We start from the raw sequence: 18840 nt of genomic DNA, 5'->3' as shown, positions 1-18840 counted from the left end.
TTTTACCTGGACTATTTGTTGTTGGAAAATAATTTCCAATACTATTTTCCCTAAACGGTTATCGTAATACTTCTACTAATAAATTGGCCTATTGAGCATCTTGTCTACATTATGTAAAGTCCACGTAAATACAGTTCTATAGTTTGGTATGTACAGTTTCTTTTATCATAAATATTGGTAGAGTATATTACAAGAATAATTTGTAAAAAATAAAAAAGGTATATTTTTTACCTTGTTGCGAGTCCAAAAGAGGTCATTACATCAAATTTTTGGAAATTAAAAGTTTGATGAGAATTTTAACTCCCCACAGTAGGTGTCACTGCCTACTCCTTAAAAACTCACCACAACAAAAAACAATAAATCACACAAACCGGAAACACACACATAGACAACCAAACACAACACAAAAACAGTATACCTAGTTAGTATTCCGCAAAAATGATAGGTGAACAATCGAGAGGACATTAACTATGTCTCGATGAATCAATTGTATCGAAATGACCCCGTTCTTGGACTCACAAATAGTTGTACTCATTGCAGGGAGACACCACAGACACTGGCAGTAGTGCCGGTAAAGAGTTTTGTAAGCTACGCGCTTATTACGACAGTTTTAAGTGCGATTGCGTTTGCAAAGATTGTTAAGCTAATATCGATAGTTTAAATGCTGTGTTGCAGTTTGTCTTAGTGGGTTGCGACTGTTGGTGAGGCTGTGAGATTTGACGCGTCTGTTGAATCAGTTGTCATGTTTGCAGGTTTGCATGTTTTAGCTGCGAAACTTTCAATTGCGGAAAAAGCAAACACTTTAGACTTTAGATGCTTTAATTGCTCTATTTTTAGGACTATCTCAAACTCCCAATTTTGACCCAATTTAGCCAAAACAAATACAGATTAATTTATATCCTGTAGGTATGTCTTTCACACATACCTCATTCAAGTTTCTAGTGTCCCACAAAAATCCCAATCGCTGCATAAATTGAGACAGCTAGTTGAAGAATTTTAATACCTACCATTGTTTACACGAGTGGAAATACTATCTCCTCCTTGCATACTGGCGTCAGTAATTTGTAGCTTCCCAGAACTACTTAGAAATGCTTTCCGCTGTGATTTAGCAGTGAGAATTCAACTTCTATCCAATAAACGATCACTTTGATTTCGCTAAACCACGTGAAGTATGTGCATACAGAGTGGGAGTTTTCTTTAACAAAGCTTAGATTGCTAGATAGGTTCTATTTTTGCTGTGTAGTAAAGACTTAATTGTTCAATCACAGGGTTACCATTATACCTGTAGATATGTTATCCTCAACCACATTATCTATTTGTAAATCTATTTCCAAGAAATAGTTAATCGAGAAATTTGGCTAGTGTTGATTCATCCTTTCTCCGAAATTGGGTGACTATTTAGCACTTTCTATTATTATTGTGTCTACGTATCTTAACTCCGAATGTCAACGTCATACATGAACGTCAAAAGTTAACAGACTACTAGTTAATAAACACTATTCACGGTAAACCACGACAAATAGGTAACTATCGTAGATATTTCCCCTACTATCGTTATGCAATTCACGGCTAAATCTTTTTACATTGTTCTCGAACCGAGACTGAGACAAAAACGTGGCCAATAAAAAGTTTCGCATCTTATTTCGCGATCGCTATCGTGTTTCGACATGGTCGTGAGAAATTAATCTTAGTTAACCTACGCACTTATGTATGCCGTACTTTATTGTTGATGCTTGGAACAAGACTTTACGGGGAACTTGAAGGGCCGTGACTACGTCCAAACAAATTGCTCTTTCACTTGTGAGAATTTCGTCTGTGTACGCGCAATAAAATTACATGTATCACCGTTTATTGCAACTTATTTGTCTACTATCATTTTATTTCTTTGGATTAGCATACTCTGTTGTGAAAACATACACCACCAACAACTAACTACTAGGCCATCGTTGGTAGAAGAATTACCAGCTAATTCTTTATTTGCTTAAGTACGAAATATAGCTACAAAGATGTTTGGCTTTCGCATAAGCGTTCGATTAGTTACATCAGACATCAAAGTCAATATTATTTTTATAAGTTAAAGAGTGTTTGTGATCAAACTTTAGATTTCATCATGGTAAAGATGAATCGACTACCGGATTATAACACCAATCTATTTAAACTTGACACTTCTATGACGTGCCTGGTGCAGTGATTGAGTTGAAAATTAATGATTTATTAATCATCAGTTGTCCACAAAGTAGCAGATGATTAAATACATTAAAAATGATTGACGTCGCATTTATAACAACCAAATAAACACGCACTTCCAATAAAAATAAATATACCTATTGTAAGACAATTGAGTCAATATACATTATTACCCGGAATAAAAAAATGAATTTTTATTCATGTTCATGGATTCAGAAAGAGGTAATGGCCGTAGCAGTCGAACTATTTTAAATGATTCTATTATGACGGCAAACGGAAGAGTATGGAACAAGAAAGCATGCTGCGCCGACCCCAAATAAAAAATTGGTATAAGGGCAGAAGGATGATGATAATAATCAATGACTTAGCGATATAAAATCAACAGTATTTGTATTGTAACACAAGTTCACAACACATGATACAAAAATAGATATCCATTGTTATTTTTTACCCTACCATGGATTATGTTTTTTTTCTAGATTGTGTGTAGTTTAATTAAAAACTTAATTCCTTGTAACACGGAGGAATCTTCCTGTATTTGCAGTTGGAAAACTATTCGTTGTTTGTTTGTTTTTGCTTCGTATTACCAGTCATTGTTATTACCTATCGAGAAAGAATTTATTTCATTGGAATCCTATGTTCTGAAGACGTAACTGTTTACGTTATTGAATGTCACACATTTCTTGTATCATTCAGTGTTTACTTATCTGTAACACATTTCTTTGTACTGAAATCTGTTGGTATTTTTACCAGTCATAAACAATGTTTAATTAAACTTTTTATAAACTGCCAAGATACTGAAAAAATAATCTGATAAAAGATTTGCAGGAACTTACAAAAAAGCATTGTTTTTCCTATGTAGAAGCATTGTTTAGATACATATTTAGAACAACATACATCTTGCAAAAAGCCATTGCAAATGCTGAATAGAATGTGAACTCCAACTATTGTGAACTTAGAGCATACAACCAATCGGAACCACCATAAGCACAAATCTTTAACTGGGTACTGAAAAATTTCATTTACACGAAAAGATTATCAAATTACGTAGGTACCTATTATGGGCACCAAGGCAATGCAACAAGTAGTGTGCGTCAGTTACTAGAACTAACGAAATAGACGAAAGAGTTCGGGTTCCTTATCAATAACCAATCTGTCAAAGATTGTCCTTGTTTGATAGTGTTTTTTTTAAAGCATTGTGCGGGTTCCATAGAAGGCGTATAAGGGCGGAGCTAGTGACGTTCCTCGTGCCCCCGTACACCCGCATTTTGGCGTGCTACTTTCTTAGGAGATTTTCTTCTTTTTGACATCTCCTCTAGTCATTTTGTTCTTTATGGTAAGTACATAGACGTATGAACGGAGGTCTAGAAGCTTTTGTTTGCTCGAAAGAAGGAACATGATGGGTTTTAGTCAGTAAGAGTCACTCTCCCTCACGCTGCTAATCGGAAGGGTCTTTTGACGATTTCCCATCAAGAATAAAAAAGGTCTGGTAACTTTTGCAGCCAGCAAGGAAATGGAAGTGGCGACTTCTGTTGTTCAAATGCTCCAAGATTGTGACGGATGAATCCCAGTCAACAATGTCATTGTCGTTGACTTTGACCATTGTCATGGGGTGTGATTCGGAACAAAGGGTATGTACAAGTGTACTCATAACAGGTAAGTTAAGATATCTTGGTAGCTTAAGTATAAGACATTTCTTTTAAATAGAGCATATTTTGCTCAAGCATATTTTGCAAGTAGGAATTCTCTAAGTTCTACTACTAAGTATTTCCGTGTTTTACTACTTTTCATGTTGACTATATCAACAGTAATTTATTCAGTTCCGTTTTTTAAACTAAACTGTCAGTGTATTACTGATACTAATTACCTACCTATACTAACATTTGAATTCTCATGCATATTAAAACTGTAGGTAAGTATTTGTTTATTGTGTGGAGCACTTAAAATCATCAACAATAGGTACTAGAATAGGAAAAATACTAGTAAATAAAAGTGGTAAAAAATAAATTAAAATCTCCAAGAGTTACCCAATATTCCTCGATTTATTAGAAATTTAGCAGTTTATTTAATATTCAATTTAGAAATGTCGTGTTTCTTCGTGTTGTGGCTTATTCATTACTATTTCTATTTCGGAGAAGCAGCGCCACTCACTCGAAAATGCAGATTACTGAGAAGCCTGTAAATTTTGCGTTTGCTGGATACTACATAAATTGCTTAATCCAGTTTTTATCCAAGTTCTAATTTAGTGTTTCCCACACGCTGTGAGCAGACAATCCATTTGAAACAACCGTAAAGTCTAGCAGAATATTGAAGCCTTTAAAAAGAGACTGTGGCCGATTCATTAACTGCCTCTTTGCTTATTACGTGATTTGTTACGGACATCGTAATGGGATTTTTGTTTCTAAGACGTTTTTGTTTAGGGAAAAACAACCGTGTAACTAGACTTTATAGAACCAGTTTGAGAAGACAAGAACACAATTTTACTAATTCACGCAAATTTGCTTCGGTTATAGAGTTTGCGAATAAAAGTCAATTCTGACTTCCTGTTGAGGTATTGTGGTATTCTGGTCATAACATTGAAGGAAAAAAATTATGATCACTCTAACAGGATAAATACGATAATTTTATGAAAGTTTAATCTGAAGTGATAACATTGATCTTTTTTAAAATATCAAGGAAGCATTTCTTATCTACACAACGCGTACCTACATCAATACACCATATTAGTCTCTGAACCCCACAACAATTAAAATCGTTCATTCGCACCACTCGTGCGCTCGCATAATTAACGCATAAAAAACGCAACCAAGCTCTTTGACTTACGTGCTATTTCGTATCAAGTTAACTTTGAGTGCAAATGCTCCGCATATCTCACACTACAGTACCTAACTAAAAATACGGACACAAATGAACTAAAATAATGTCACGTACGTAAACAGGTTTAAAACAGCCTAAACACGTAACGTATAGCGATTAACTTAATGGAGGTCACACTTTATGATGTGTTCTGACATAGAGTAAGATTTTTGAGATTCGTCTTGTTTTGCAAATGTTTTGGGCTTTTTCTTAGAGCTCTGCCTCATTGAGACGCCATGGTGACGACGCCAGTAGCGTTGGCCTGGCTACTTCTGGCATCCATAGGGCGCCAAGTCGAGTGGCCTTGGCGTCTCGACAGTCAATTGTTTACATCGTCGCCATTGGGTTTTTGTATATCAATGATCGTCGCTGAAGTAATCGTACGCTGACTGGCGACCACACTGGCGACTGAGTGAGCGAGGTGCACTGTACCGTGTACATTATAGTGGCAACCATGGCATCGTCGCCAAGCTGCCAGAGTATCCAGTAGCCACGTAGAGAACTGTAGCTCGTGGTCATGCTTCTAATTTGGTGACGTTGCCAAACCGTCGCCAAGTGGGTACCATACATTTCAATATTAACTGCTTGGCTACGTAGCCAGAAACGTCGCCTTTGGCGTCCTAATGAGACAGAGCTCTTTTTTGTTGTGGAAACATCTCGGTATGTGACACTCATTGATAGTTTACTTAGCAATATGATTGACGTCTGCCATACAAATGCAACAGTACAACAATGAAGCAGGTGATGTCAATTACCAGGCATCCAGAATTGACGGAAGTTCATTATGATACTTTCTACCTACCTACTGATATTTTTAAATTGCGTCATCCTTTGCAAATCCCAGTTTTAAAGTTCCGTTTGTAATATACCTACTCCACTGATAAAGAAAACCATTATACATTAGGATTATATATTAGGAATACCTTAAAGTGTCGCACAACAGAAGCCTATAGTTTATATATAAAGCGTGTAGAAAATAATATTAAATGCAACCCTCTAGAGTTTTGGCAACATGTTAAGAGCTTAAGATCTAAGGGAGGCTTTGAACCAAGTGTTTCCTTTAATGGCGACAGTTTTTCGGGAGCGGCAGCTGCTGAGGCCTTTGCCAACTTTTTTGCCAGTGTGTTTCTGCCTGACATACCACAGTTAAATGCGGCATGTGTAAATAGTCTCGACAATAGCTCCAACAGTAATTACATTAATGTTTTCAAATTTACTCTTGATGATGTTCGATATGGTATTAACAAACTAAAACCTAGAAGTTCAATAGGACCTGACAGTATTCCGGCTTTTATATTGAAACATTTCAAAGAAAATTTTTCTGCTCCTTTATGCCACATCTTTAATTTGTGTCTAAATACGGGAATATATCCACATCACTGGAAAATCTCGCGGGTCACGCCCATACCTAAAACTAGTAATAAATCAGCAGTCGAAGGTTATCGACCTATAGCTATATTATCATCTCCTGCAAAGATATTTGAAAATGTTCTACACAAGTTAATATACTCGCAAGTTGAAAAGCATTTACGTAACAATCAACACGGTTTTAGATGCAAGAGGTCTGTCAATACCAACCTCCAGACAATTACTGAGTACATATCAAAACATCTTGATAAAAAACGCCAGGTAGACGTGCTTTATTTCGATTTTCGTAAAGCCTTCGACAGAGTCAATAATGACATCTTGCTTTTAAAACTTAGTGCCATTGGCTTCTGTCCTAATCTACTCCGACTTCTAGCCGACTATCTCCGGGACCGTCAGCAATTTGTAAGGCTTGGTGTCTACGATTCTCACCCCTACCATACGCGTTCCGGTGTAAGTCAAGGGTCAATACTTGGGCCTCTTCTTTTCCTACTCATGGTCAATGACTTACCATCTGTCCCTAAATTCGCAGAAAGTCTCCTTTACGCGGACGATCTTAAGCTTTACGGTGCGGTTGACTCTCTTTCGGATTGTGAAGCCATGCAAAGAGATATAAATGCCATACACGAGTGGGCGGTCCAGAATAAAATGGAATTCAATTTGTCCAAATGTTGTGTAGTGACTTTTGGTCGAATGCGACATCCAATTTATTTTGAATATACATTAAATGGTACTAAGATAGTAAGATCAAATAACATGAAAGACTTGGGTGTCACATTTGACCAGAAGCTTACTTTTCACGACCATATTTCAACGGTTGCCAAGGAATCCTTTAAAAGGTTAGGGTTTGTACTCCGCATTGCTCGTGAATTCAACAATAAACACGTGATAAAGCTTCTGTACAGTGCACTAGTACGAACTAAATTAGAAGCCAGTTCTTCTGTATGGAATCCGCATGAAGCCAAATATGCTCTTCTTTTAGAAAAAGTGCAAAAAGCATTTTTGCGGTTTCTCTACAGAAGAACTTTCGGATACTATCCTTACCTTTACCCTACCAAGTTCCTTTTGGGATGTTTGGGGTATAACATGTTGGAGGTAAGGCGGGAGTGTGACCAGATAGGAACTATGCTCAAAATTTGTAAAGGTTTGACAGATGCACCTGATATCCTTAATGAGCTGATTCGACTATACACGCCGAATAATTATCTCCGCAGCAGAAGGCATCGTCTGTTAGACGTGCCTCCGTGTCGAACCGCAGCCCGCGCTACGGCTCCCATACCGCGCGTGTTGAATACGATCAACAAACTCGTTGAAGCCAACCCGGACTGCGATATATTCGAAGACGATTTTGTTCGTATAATGGGCGTATGCCTAAAATTTTGTGAAAACAATTCCTAATTTTATTACTTGTTTATTTTTATATGTGTTTTTTTTTTATATTATTTTATACTTTTGTTGTATTTAACAGTATTTTTAAGCTTTTATTTTAAATTTAATTTTAAGTTTACGATTTATGTAATTGGCTGTTAAAGCCGTGTAAGTCGAATAAATAAATAAATAAATAAATAAAAAATAAATTATGTAAATACTGCAATTTTCGATATTGACATCTTATCCGATTGCGTTGTCAATTTTGGTAGGTTTCTTTAAGAAAATAGCTATAGAAGATATTTTACAGTTACGCGCATCACAAATATTACAACATTCCAGCTAACTAGAGATACTTTCGTTGCGTGTTGCTGACATATCAATACTACAGCCTGATGAAGGCTCAAAAATATTAGCCAACACCTATGGACCCTCGATTACAAAACGATCAAAAACCCGTCATAAAACACCGTTCTTATAATCATTACATCTGATATAAGAGCCGATTAGTCCTAAAATTGAAGCATCGTGTTATACTGCGGAAGAGCCCGCAATCCACGAGGCGTTAACGTAATCGTCGCACGCGATGTTCAGCGTAAAAACGTCAGTTCAATGAATTGACATAAAGACGAACGTTGACGTATATAAACATTATTGTAATCGTTACTACCTATTACAGCTGGTTAAAGTACTGCTGATAACTTCGTAGATCATAGTTAAGTAATATAAAATGTGTCACATTTATTTCCCAGAATCTGTTGCAGTAACAAAATAATCTGTGCAAGCAACCAATCGTGACGACTATTGTAAGGGCTAAAACGATTAAGCAATACAATGAGAACGAAATGAAAGAAAAAGATACTATAGACAAGTAATTTCAATGATGACTGAAAGTTTAAATAAATCGAATGATTGCCTAACAGATCATAGTAAATCTTTTCATAAACATTTGCTCATTAAAGTAACTTATTATTAGCCGGCAAAGCCGCGGGCAATACTAGTCTATCACCAACCAGTTGACCGTGACCACAAAATTCGTACCGAATCTGACCCAATGAAACTTTCTTTTTGTCAATTTACGCTACTATTGTATAATAGAGAAATACCTACCTAAGTTATTGCCTTTTTTGTTAAATAATAGTTACTTTATTTTAGCTAGGCTGTATCAAATCTTTTTTTATGGCTATGATTACAACTGCGAATCTTTTTATCGGTTTTAAGCTACTCTATGGAAGCATTGCACACCCATGAATCTGGGAACGTATATTTATGATTGAAGATTTATAAGTCGATGATATCGAAGCTAACAGCTATCGTATGATTAAAATCTTAAGAATTCTTAAGTAATTTGACATTAAAATATTAAACATAAACAATTTTAGATAAGGAAATAGCCCTTAACCAGTTGGTTGGTAATTTTATAATGGTTGAGCAATCATCGTGCAATTTGCAGCTACCTACGATGTCTTGCCACTTGGCAGTCGACGTCTGACTACTTTTCGCTATTTACTACTTACACAATAACACAATTTTGTTGTTGATATGCGTGACTTCTAACTTTAGAGTAACTGGCATAATCCTGCCAGTTGCTCAGAGCTACATAAGTAGGTAGCTATTCAAAGAAATTACGATTAGATTATTAGGCGATTAGTCTCGACGCGGAAACAAAAGAATTAACGTTCTACCGTCACGTGTCAAGTAAAAGACGAACCAATCATAAAAACAAAAGACGAAAATCGCTACAATAATCACATTTATTAAACTTCACAATGTCCGGTATTGCTAAGTTTTTAGCAAACATACACGCGCTCTTAGAAACCGCGTAACAAACGGGTGTGACAAAACCCTAGCAGTTCGCACATTGTCGCTCATTGTTAAGTCAAACACCTGCCAGCTAATTGTGTAAGTACTATCGTAATTCGTAATCGCTTTCGTCTGACTTTTAACGTGTAGCTCGACAACTTGCCTAGAATACGAGTTTTGGTCTGTGTTTCCTAAGCCTTGATAGATACAAATAGAAGACATTTGTCATATTCTGCCAAAAATATTGCAACATCCTTATTATTCGTGTTGGTTTAATAAAGTTAATGTAAAAGAACATTTTTGGGGAATTCATGTCAAACAGTGTCTTGGAAAACTACTTATAAAGATAAAACTACCTGAAAGAAAATCCAGAAAATCGAGTAGCCTTCAAAAATTAAATCGAAATGTCATCCTCCGAGCCTTTTTCCCAAACTATGTTGGGGTCGGCTTCCAGTCTAACCGGATGTAGCTGAGTACTAGTGCTTTACAAGGAGCGACTGCCCTGCCTGACCTCCTCAACCCAGTTACCCGGGCAACCCAATACCCCTTGGTTAGACTGGTGTCAGAGTTTCTGGCTTCTGACTACCCGTAACGACTGCCAAGGATGTTCTATGACAGCCGGGACCTACAGTTTAACGTGCCATCCATCAAAATTAAATCGAAATGTATACTTATAAAAAAGCAACCGAATATAAAGAATATAAATCCGTATTCAAATAAGTGCAGCGCCTGCCAGATGGAGCGTTAATTAAAATCAATCATGCATCAACAAAAACAAGAATTAATATTTTACGTCATGAAAACGTATACTTTAATGTTAATTTATTATTTAATAAAAGCTGCTTATATAGCAACCTCCAGTGAGATGAAATTATAGTCATCTTGCAGACTGTGTGTCAATCAGACGGAAAAATCTTTAAAGCACTTACAACTACATAGTTGGAAAACCATCGTTAATCTTTACAGATGATCAGAAGTAACATTTTCCTGAGATGAAGTAATCTTAAATTAGGCAAAGAAAGAAATAAGTTCCAACTAAAATAGTTAGCAACAGACGAAAGAGTATTTATTGGTATACCCTGCTCATGGCATCATACTTGAAACGAGATACCATTAAACATTGATGACTGTTATGCCGTTCGCAATCAATGAGTAACATGAGCTGTTGACTCGAACACGATCTTTTGAAGCCAAGAGTTCATTAACAACAAGTTATTGTTAATTTTCATTGAAGTTTATGCAAAGAGGCTGTCATTTGGACCTTGGAAAAGACACTCACAAGTTATGCTATTTGTTTCCATGGAAACCAGAAGTGTGGACTCTGAAGTAATTTGTGATATCAAAATGACGTACAAGCCGGTATTTACTGAGCAAATCAGCGGCATACACTGTTCATCAGCTGTGACAGAACAAATAATGAACAGCAGGTTTATAACAACATGTCGAAAACTACATACTGGAAAAAAAACCCAAGCCTTGTTTAACATTGAGCGAAATTAAACGTTACCTCAAATACACCCACATCCGGTAGCCGAGCGCCAACGATCAAGTGTAATTATGCCCTAACATGGCCTTACCCGCGAATAGTGTCAAGCTTGCCTCGTTTCTAATAATAAACTGTACAAAACAAAATAACACCTTTTAACATGTTCCAATTCAGAAACCAGGAATAATCGGACTTACTAGATAATTAAAACCTCTTTTCTCCTCCTCAATGTAGCTTGTCATCCGATACCATAGATATAATATTACTAAACAAGATTGCGCACGCTCAAAATATATATTTACGAAAATGAACTCTATAGTAACGCAATAAGGTACTAAATTGGTTGCATAATACACAGAGGCAAATCCGAGCCGAGAGGGATAGTTCGAACGGAGGCTGTTTGTCTCTTTCTAACACCTTGCCAGCATAAAAAAATGTTGTGATCAAAAGTTTTGTCTTCCCAAAAACAATTGAATTACTTATATTTTTATCTTATTTTAACAATTGTAAGTCAACAAATTAATAACAATCGCATTAATTTATTCGTATTTATTATTAAAACATAAACAACATAAATTTTTATTTTGCTTTTTTTTATTTTCTAGCGGTAACCCTGAACATTCTTGGCGCGTAATCAGCATTTAAAATTTTGTTTATATTTTTTTGTATTAAATCAATTTAAACTATTAAAATGGTGAAAAAGTGTTGCGTTTCTACTTGCAAAAGTGAATCCTATGGTGGTTGCAATATATCGTTCCACAGGTTAGCTAATAATAACATTTTCGTAAACCAAACAACTAGGGTGCCCATGAATTCTTGTAATGAGTCAAAATATGGGTGATGGATTTTAAAACTGTTGTACTATTGTTATACCTTCCCAAAAAATGAAGAAAGGCGACATAAATGGCTCAGCAGTCTATATATGAAGTAGAAATACGAAAAAAACAGTCTTCACTTCGAATCTTCCTGCTTTTATACTGCTAATTTCCGCTAATTATTAAAAGCCTTTATTAGTATCTTAAGGTCACAAACTGCGTAAGTTAAAACTTCAATACTAATCTGTGTTTAATAATCTTAGCAAATTCGGATTTGTCTCACATAGCTTAATCTCATAGTCACCCTATTAGAAAGGGACAGACAGCCTCCGTACTAACTGTTTCACTCGGCTCGTTTTTTGGGTTTATATGCGCAGTCCTGTTTACTAATATTATGTCTATGTCCGATACTAAGTGGAAAGCTACCACGGAGGTCTAATTGTACCATAGACACCACAATTTTCTCAACGGAAATAGAACATGAAAAAAATAGTCAGTTTTCTTCGCAACCCCATTATTACCGCTTTGTCATTATGCACAGTTAATGATACATACAGAGTGATTAGGGATTCATTTGTTTTGTCACGTTTGACGAGCTTGTGTGTTTCTATGGCAAAAAAATTACATTCTTATCAAGATATTTCAAATAGGAATTCTAAAATTATTATTTTTTTATAGTTAAGGAGTTGCACTACTTGGAAGCCGACCCCAACATAGTTGGGAAAAAAGGGTCGCTCTTTTTTTAAAACAATGCTCTCCCACTCATAGAATTTCTCTTGAATCGTGGGTGCCTTCACAAACACTATACACAGTACATAGTAATATGTCCTGATTCAACATAATAATATTTGAACCCAAACGTCAATATAGGGAGATGAAACACTAATTAAGAGCATAATGAAAGAAAATCCCAATAATTAGAACAATCAAAATGTATCGAACGATCGTGAAATTGCTAGTAATGCAACAATTTGTAAACAACAAGCTATCGTGTTTATAAGTGCGCCAGAGTGCCATTGTAACCAGCTATATGCTTTTCATTACGCAATGGCATTACTGAAACAAACGAAGCTAGCTTATAAACTAAAACCAATTATTCTTACGGTATTATACGTCGGAATAGTCGGCCGATGAAATTGCAATGCATTAATGAATTTTTCATTCGTTTCAATCGAAAAACCATTTAGTTCGTTTGATAATTTCTTACATGTAGATATATGTATACTTACAGTAAGTTATATATTCATGCATAGTCCGATTCATATGCCGCAAACTGTCGATAAAGTTATCAAAATTCAATTATATGTTTATTGTTGAATGCGATTTATTATTATTATTAAATTGAATTTGTTAAGTTACAAATTCTAATATCACACTCCATTATACGCAACATGATATTGTTTTGTGTGACGAAACTCCATATTTCTATTGTATTATGGGCATTTACGGGTAATACTGCAAAGATATTATGAATATTAGGTACATAAGTCTATAATACTGTATGTATACCTATCCTTATATAAAAAAAAAGTCGTGGTGGCCTAGTGGGTAAAGGACCAATCTCTCAAGTATGAGGGCGCGGGTTCGATCCCAGGTCAGGCAAGTACCAATGCAACTTTTCTAAGTCTGTATGTACTTTCTAAGTATATCTTAGACACCATTGGCTGCGTTTCGGATGGCACGTTAAACTGTAGGTCCCGGCTGTCATTGAACATCCTTGGCAGTCGTTACGGGTAGTCAGAAGCCAGTAAGTCTGACACCAGTCTAACCAAGGGGTATCGGGTTGCCCGGGTAACTGGGTTGAGGAGGTCAGATAGGCAGTCGCTTCTTGTAAAGCACTGGTACTCAGCTGAATCCGGTTAGACTAGAAGCCGACCCCAACATGATTGGGAAAAAAGGCTCGGAGCATGATATACCTATCCTTATATGTAGTTGTTTCCTTAATATATGATTACCTATTGCAAGTCTATGACTAAACTAACTTCATCCTTATATGATATTTTTCTAAAATCTGTAGTTATTATACGAGTATAAGATGACCATCAAACCTGATAAAAACATAGCACAACATTGTCTCAGCCTAACTTTACTCAACCACCGATTTCAGTATTTACATGTCTGACTATTCGACCTACACAACCTGGGTATCCTAATACTTCTTATAAGTTCGGGGTTATTTTTCTGGGTTCTGACTACCCGTACCACAACTGAGAGTACTGTTCAAGGCACCAAGGAGGAGCTCGCTATAGATGCCACTACACATCCTGCTGTTGCTTAGCCAGACAATAAGCACTTTAGGAACCTTTTACTTTATAAATATCTACGTACCTACTTAAGAATTTAAATGTAGCATCAATATAAGTACAGCAACAAAAAATTAACTTAAAATTAACTTTCAGGGAAAATCTTTGTAGGTACTTACGGCACGCGATGAGTTTATGTAATATAGGTAAGTTACTTCAATAGCTTAAGAAAATACCATGAGAAAAATAAATCTATGAAGATGATAAGTCAGTAAAGACAATGTATTTTCCCATCGTTCAAAATGCACCTTGTAACCTATTGAATTGGTTATTGACACACTTTACTGTAAACATAATAGGTATGGAGGTTTTCTATGTAAACGGTGGGTCTTATAATTATTTCTGAAGCTATGACTGGACACAAATATTTTCAGCAAAGGGAGGCATTTGTGGCCCTGTATGTCTTTGCTTTCCCACGTAACTACTTCACTCACCCGGACAATAATTAGCCTTTATCCTTACTATATGTATAAATGGTATACCTAACCCAAAATACTTCTTCATATCGGTAGCTCCTGAGAGTAACGCGAACTAGCAAACAAAGAAATTCTTCAGCTTTATAATATAGGTATACAGTTTTTACTATGTAGGTTTTTACAGTATGAGGAAGACTGTTGTACTTCAGATACACATATATACACATATACAGATCCAATAATATGCCTTTATTTTGCTGCAACGACTTTTAACTATGAACACAATGTATTTCTTTAATTTTGTGAAAATGCTCTAGCACATGCACTAGTATACCAAAGTGCTTCAGGGGTGCTAGATATACATACCCTAACTCAAAACAAAATAAGATCAGCTTATGAAATCGGCATCCTTCTGTTAAAATGAAGGATTATAAAATGTCTTATTATGAACGGGATTTAAAAACAACCCTTCTTGTTAGTCGGGTAAAAAGTGCAAGATTAGACATATAAAATTATTTCTTTTGCGATCCGCTAACTCTACATTATTTATGGTAGTAATTTTAGATCTCCTGTGGTGATCAGGATAAAATATAGACGTTGAAATAGCTGGATATTGAGAAGGCCAGTGCAGAAGCTAATTATTACTATCCTATGTTCAGAGAAAGTTTAGAAAATGTTGTGGAAAATGGACAAACTCAAAGATATAAGAAATCAATCATAATATTTTCTACTATTGAAAAAAATATATAAATCTGTATGTTGTTATGAGTCCCCGAGAAGATAACACAGATAAAAAAATTAAAAAAAAATCCTGTCACTTTCCAGGAAACAAACATATGGATATTGTTCTCTCGAATGCTTTTTTCACAGGTTGATCCTGGATAGTTTAATCGTCAAAGGTTTGTAAAACTTTATCTATCTCCGTCGATAGTCAGTTTTTTCAACGGAAAATACCTGACCGGACTTTTCTAACAAGTAGGTATCTTATAAATTATTGCAACCATTCCTGATATTCTTATAACAGCTTAGTAAGTTACCTTCGTAAATACCAGGTACTTATAGTTCTAAGTTTTATTATTCTTGTTGATATGCAAATAAATGAATAAATATTATTAGTTCCTACGTACCTGACTTGACTAAAGTACATTGCATTTGGATATAAAACCAGTGTCTACATGGGTATTAAATTCGAACAGGTTATTTGTGTTACATTATTTTGCAATTTGATTCGCTCAATGTTATTAGATTGTCCACACGCAAGTTCTGCGAAAAGTAGTTCGGTTTTCCCATAGAATTAAAAAAAACCTGACACTATTTATGCTACAAAAAAGTTTTGATACCTCTTTTTTAAGTTTAGAAACACACAAGTACTGACTTTGTTTTAAGCAAAATGGTAGTAAAATATTCACACGATTCATGAGATTGATCTTTGCAGACAATTTTGTAATCAACACAGCTTTTTTAGTAAATCTTAGTGCAACATACCTTCTTAAGTCGAAAGATGCGAGTAAGGAATGTAGACCACTAAACTGGCAAGTTGCGAAATCTTAAAAGATTAGAACGATCTGTCAGGTCAGTACTCTTGCAAATGTTAGTTTATTTCTTAATGGACTGCTGTCGTTATTAATTTCATTTTATTATAGGTAGAAATAAGTATAATATATTTTCGAGCATTTAGTATATTCCATTTTTTTGTTGCTTTCGTGGGTTTTGTCAACTTATTACTAACTTTCTGTCAGTGTTACTAATCAAAGGTTTGCTACCTTTGTTAGGTAATCGATTGACGATTTAAACTGCATATTAGGTTTTTTATTACCCTGATAATGCATGATTTCTTTAAGGCTACTACTACTAATAGTCACTACAAAACTTAGGCCACAATTTAAGAGGGACAACAAATAACATCTAAGTACGAATATTTTGTAAAAGATTCCAAACAATTAACATTTGTGTAAAATAATTTATTAAGTTCTTCGTTTCAATAAAACTAAATGACGTAATTATACGTCTTTTAAAAGTTGTTTCAGGTTCAAGTTAGATGTAACGAAAATATATATTTGTGGCCGCGTTATTTACTCTTATTAATAAATTTAAAAACAGCTGATAAAATACGAGTGGATACTATCAAAAGTAAACATAAACTGAGTGATTTATTAGTATTTTTTAAATGCCACATAACTGGCTGGTTTTAATAGTACATAACCTTCCTTACTTACCTACACATAGAGAATAGAATATTATGAAACTTTTGCGCGGGAACTTGTTTCTATAGGTGCTGTTGATAAAAAAATATCAGGAGGAAAACAGGTTTAATAAATTATTCTAATTGTCAATGGTGTGCTATTTTTATAAAACACCATATACCTACCTAATTACGTTTGTGCAGGAATTTATCGTTAATTATTCATTCGATTATTTTAATTCCTTAGGTATAGGTTAAAAACTTCATTTGAATGACTGGTTACTCAAACAAAAGTCCGTTAATATCGTTTTGTCGATAAATAGCAGATAATACCTGACCTGCAACGATCCTACAATTAATTATTGACTGTAATTTGTGTGAATGCTGTCCGGACAATGACCTAGTCAAAGTTTAAACACACGAGCGAAGTTTTCACAGAACTTACAATTTATCAGTCTTAGTTATGCCGCATTAATGGGCCTTATTCGTTAAGAAATGCAGTTGCAAAAAAAATCGTAAAATAGGTTCTGTACAATTCGGCAATTATTTTTTTTCTATACCTAGATATAGTTTAGTATAGTTTGCCATGTGCTGAATAATGTTGTAGTTATTATCAATACAATAGAATAAAATATCTCGTGCATGGGTACGTATCTAAGTTTATTTAACAAATAAATAAATAGTTACATATTTATTGTAGAATGCTCTATGCTATTTATTGTTGCTAAAGCCGATTTAAGTATAAAATGCTTTTACTGTTTGAAATGCCGTAAAATTGTTTTATAATGTTTTCAATTTATTTTAACTTAGGCGCTACACCGGTAATAATACCAAAGCAAACTCAGAAAAACGTGTAAAAATATACAACAATGGTTACATAAATAACTTTTAAGAGCCACAATAATTTCTGGAGTTTTCATCTGAGTACTTTTCAAAGGATTTTCCATTGAAATCAAGTTATAACTAAGTTATTTCTTCGATTATGAGTTGACAACATTTTCCGTATTTCAGTATTATTGTACCTGGCACTTTTTCTGAACAATACATATTTTAACAGTTTGCACATACCTGATATGGATGACCGGCCGGCAACGCACGTTGGCGTTTCCTAATCAAAACAAATGACAGCTGAGTGAATTATCGAATTAAGCTGAGAGATAACAGCTGTGTATACGTAGAGTTCCTTTATATATTTTAATACAACACTTCCACGGTACAGTCTGCGATAATAAACTGGTTACGATTTTTTAAAAGTTTTTCTAAGTTAACGTAAACGTTTACGCGGCACGCGAGAGGAAAGGCGCGCGGTCCGTGTAGCTTCACTGTTATTACTGAGTAAAAACGTATTTTGCTTCGTTCCGACGTATACCACTACGTTGAGCGGAGACGTATTCACACAGCACTATCGAGGGGCTATCGTATTATCCTTGCTTCAGGATTTCCTACGTAATGCACTAGTAGTCAAGGTCTAAAATGTTTCATCCAGCATAAGCGCCTACGGAAGTCCTAAATCGGTTCCTATTGGTGACAAAATAGTAAATAAAAGGTACATAAGTGATCTGTGAACTTAATTGAGAAATGACCCTTATGATCTTTGATTTGGTTTTATTTGATTGCGGACAAATTAAAGTGTTTGGATAATTATATTGTAGCCGTTAGTAATTAAGTTGTATAACTCGTTTTTACTGAACCATCCCTGTAAAAAATTGTGTAGGTATCTAATTAATTATTTTCAAATAAAAAGTAGTTCCACTTCAGCTCTATTTTTCCCGCATGCTATGTAGTTGTTTGTATGTGTGTATGAATATGTTAATGACTAAATAACAATGTATTTAAAAAAAATAGGTGTGCTTTGTTAGTTTAGTGATCAGCTGTTAGATTATCAAGTCATCAAGTAAGTTTAGCTGTGGGGTCGACTAGTATTTTCAATGTAGATTTTTTATTTTGTAACGATTAGATAAATAAGAACTTTGATACCAAGAGAAAAAGATTATTGTTTATTTTATTATAAGGTACTGTCAAATTTAATTTAGTAGTTTTTTATTAGCTACCTTTTTAT

The 18840-nt window shown here is 35.0% G+C and overlaps 1 protein-coding gene across 2 annotated transcripts in view; it reads right to left on the bottom strand.

The window, feature by feature from the left end:
* LOC124633127 (extracellular serine/threonine protein CG31145) overlaps positions 1 to 18106 on the bottom strand; it is a 109903-nt gene extending 91797 nt beyond the window's left edge. For both annotated transcript variants that reach the window (XM_047168226.1, XM_047168227.1), the window contains exon 1: positions 17850 to 18106. The gene's annotated coding sequence lies outside the window, so the exon portion shown is untranslated. The remainder of the gene's footprint in view (positions 1 to 17849) is intronic.
* Positions 18107 to 18840: the final 734 nt, after the last annotated feature.

Source organism: Helicoverpa zea, chromosome 9 (assembly GCF_022581195.2).
Source record: "Helicoverpa zea isolate HzStark_Cry1AcR chromosome 9, ilHelZeax1.1, whole genome shotgun sequence".
NCBI classification, from domain to species: Eukaryota; Metazoa; Arthropoda; class Insecta; order Lepidoptera; family Noctuidae; genus Helicoverpa; species Helicoverpa zea.
Note: the sequence above shows the minus strand (reverse complement) of the source record. Positions and strands in the feature narration are given on the sequence as shown.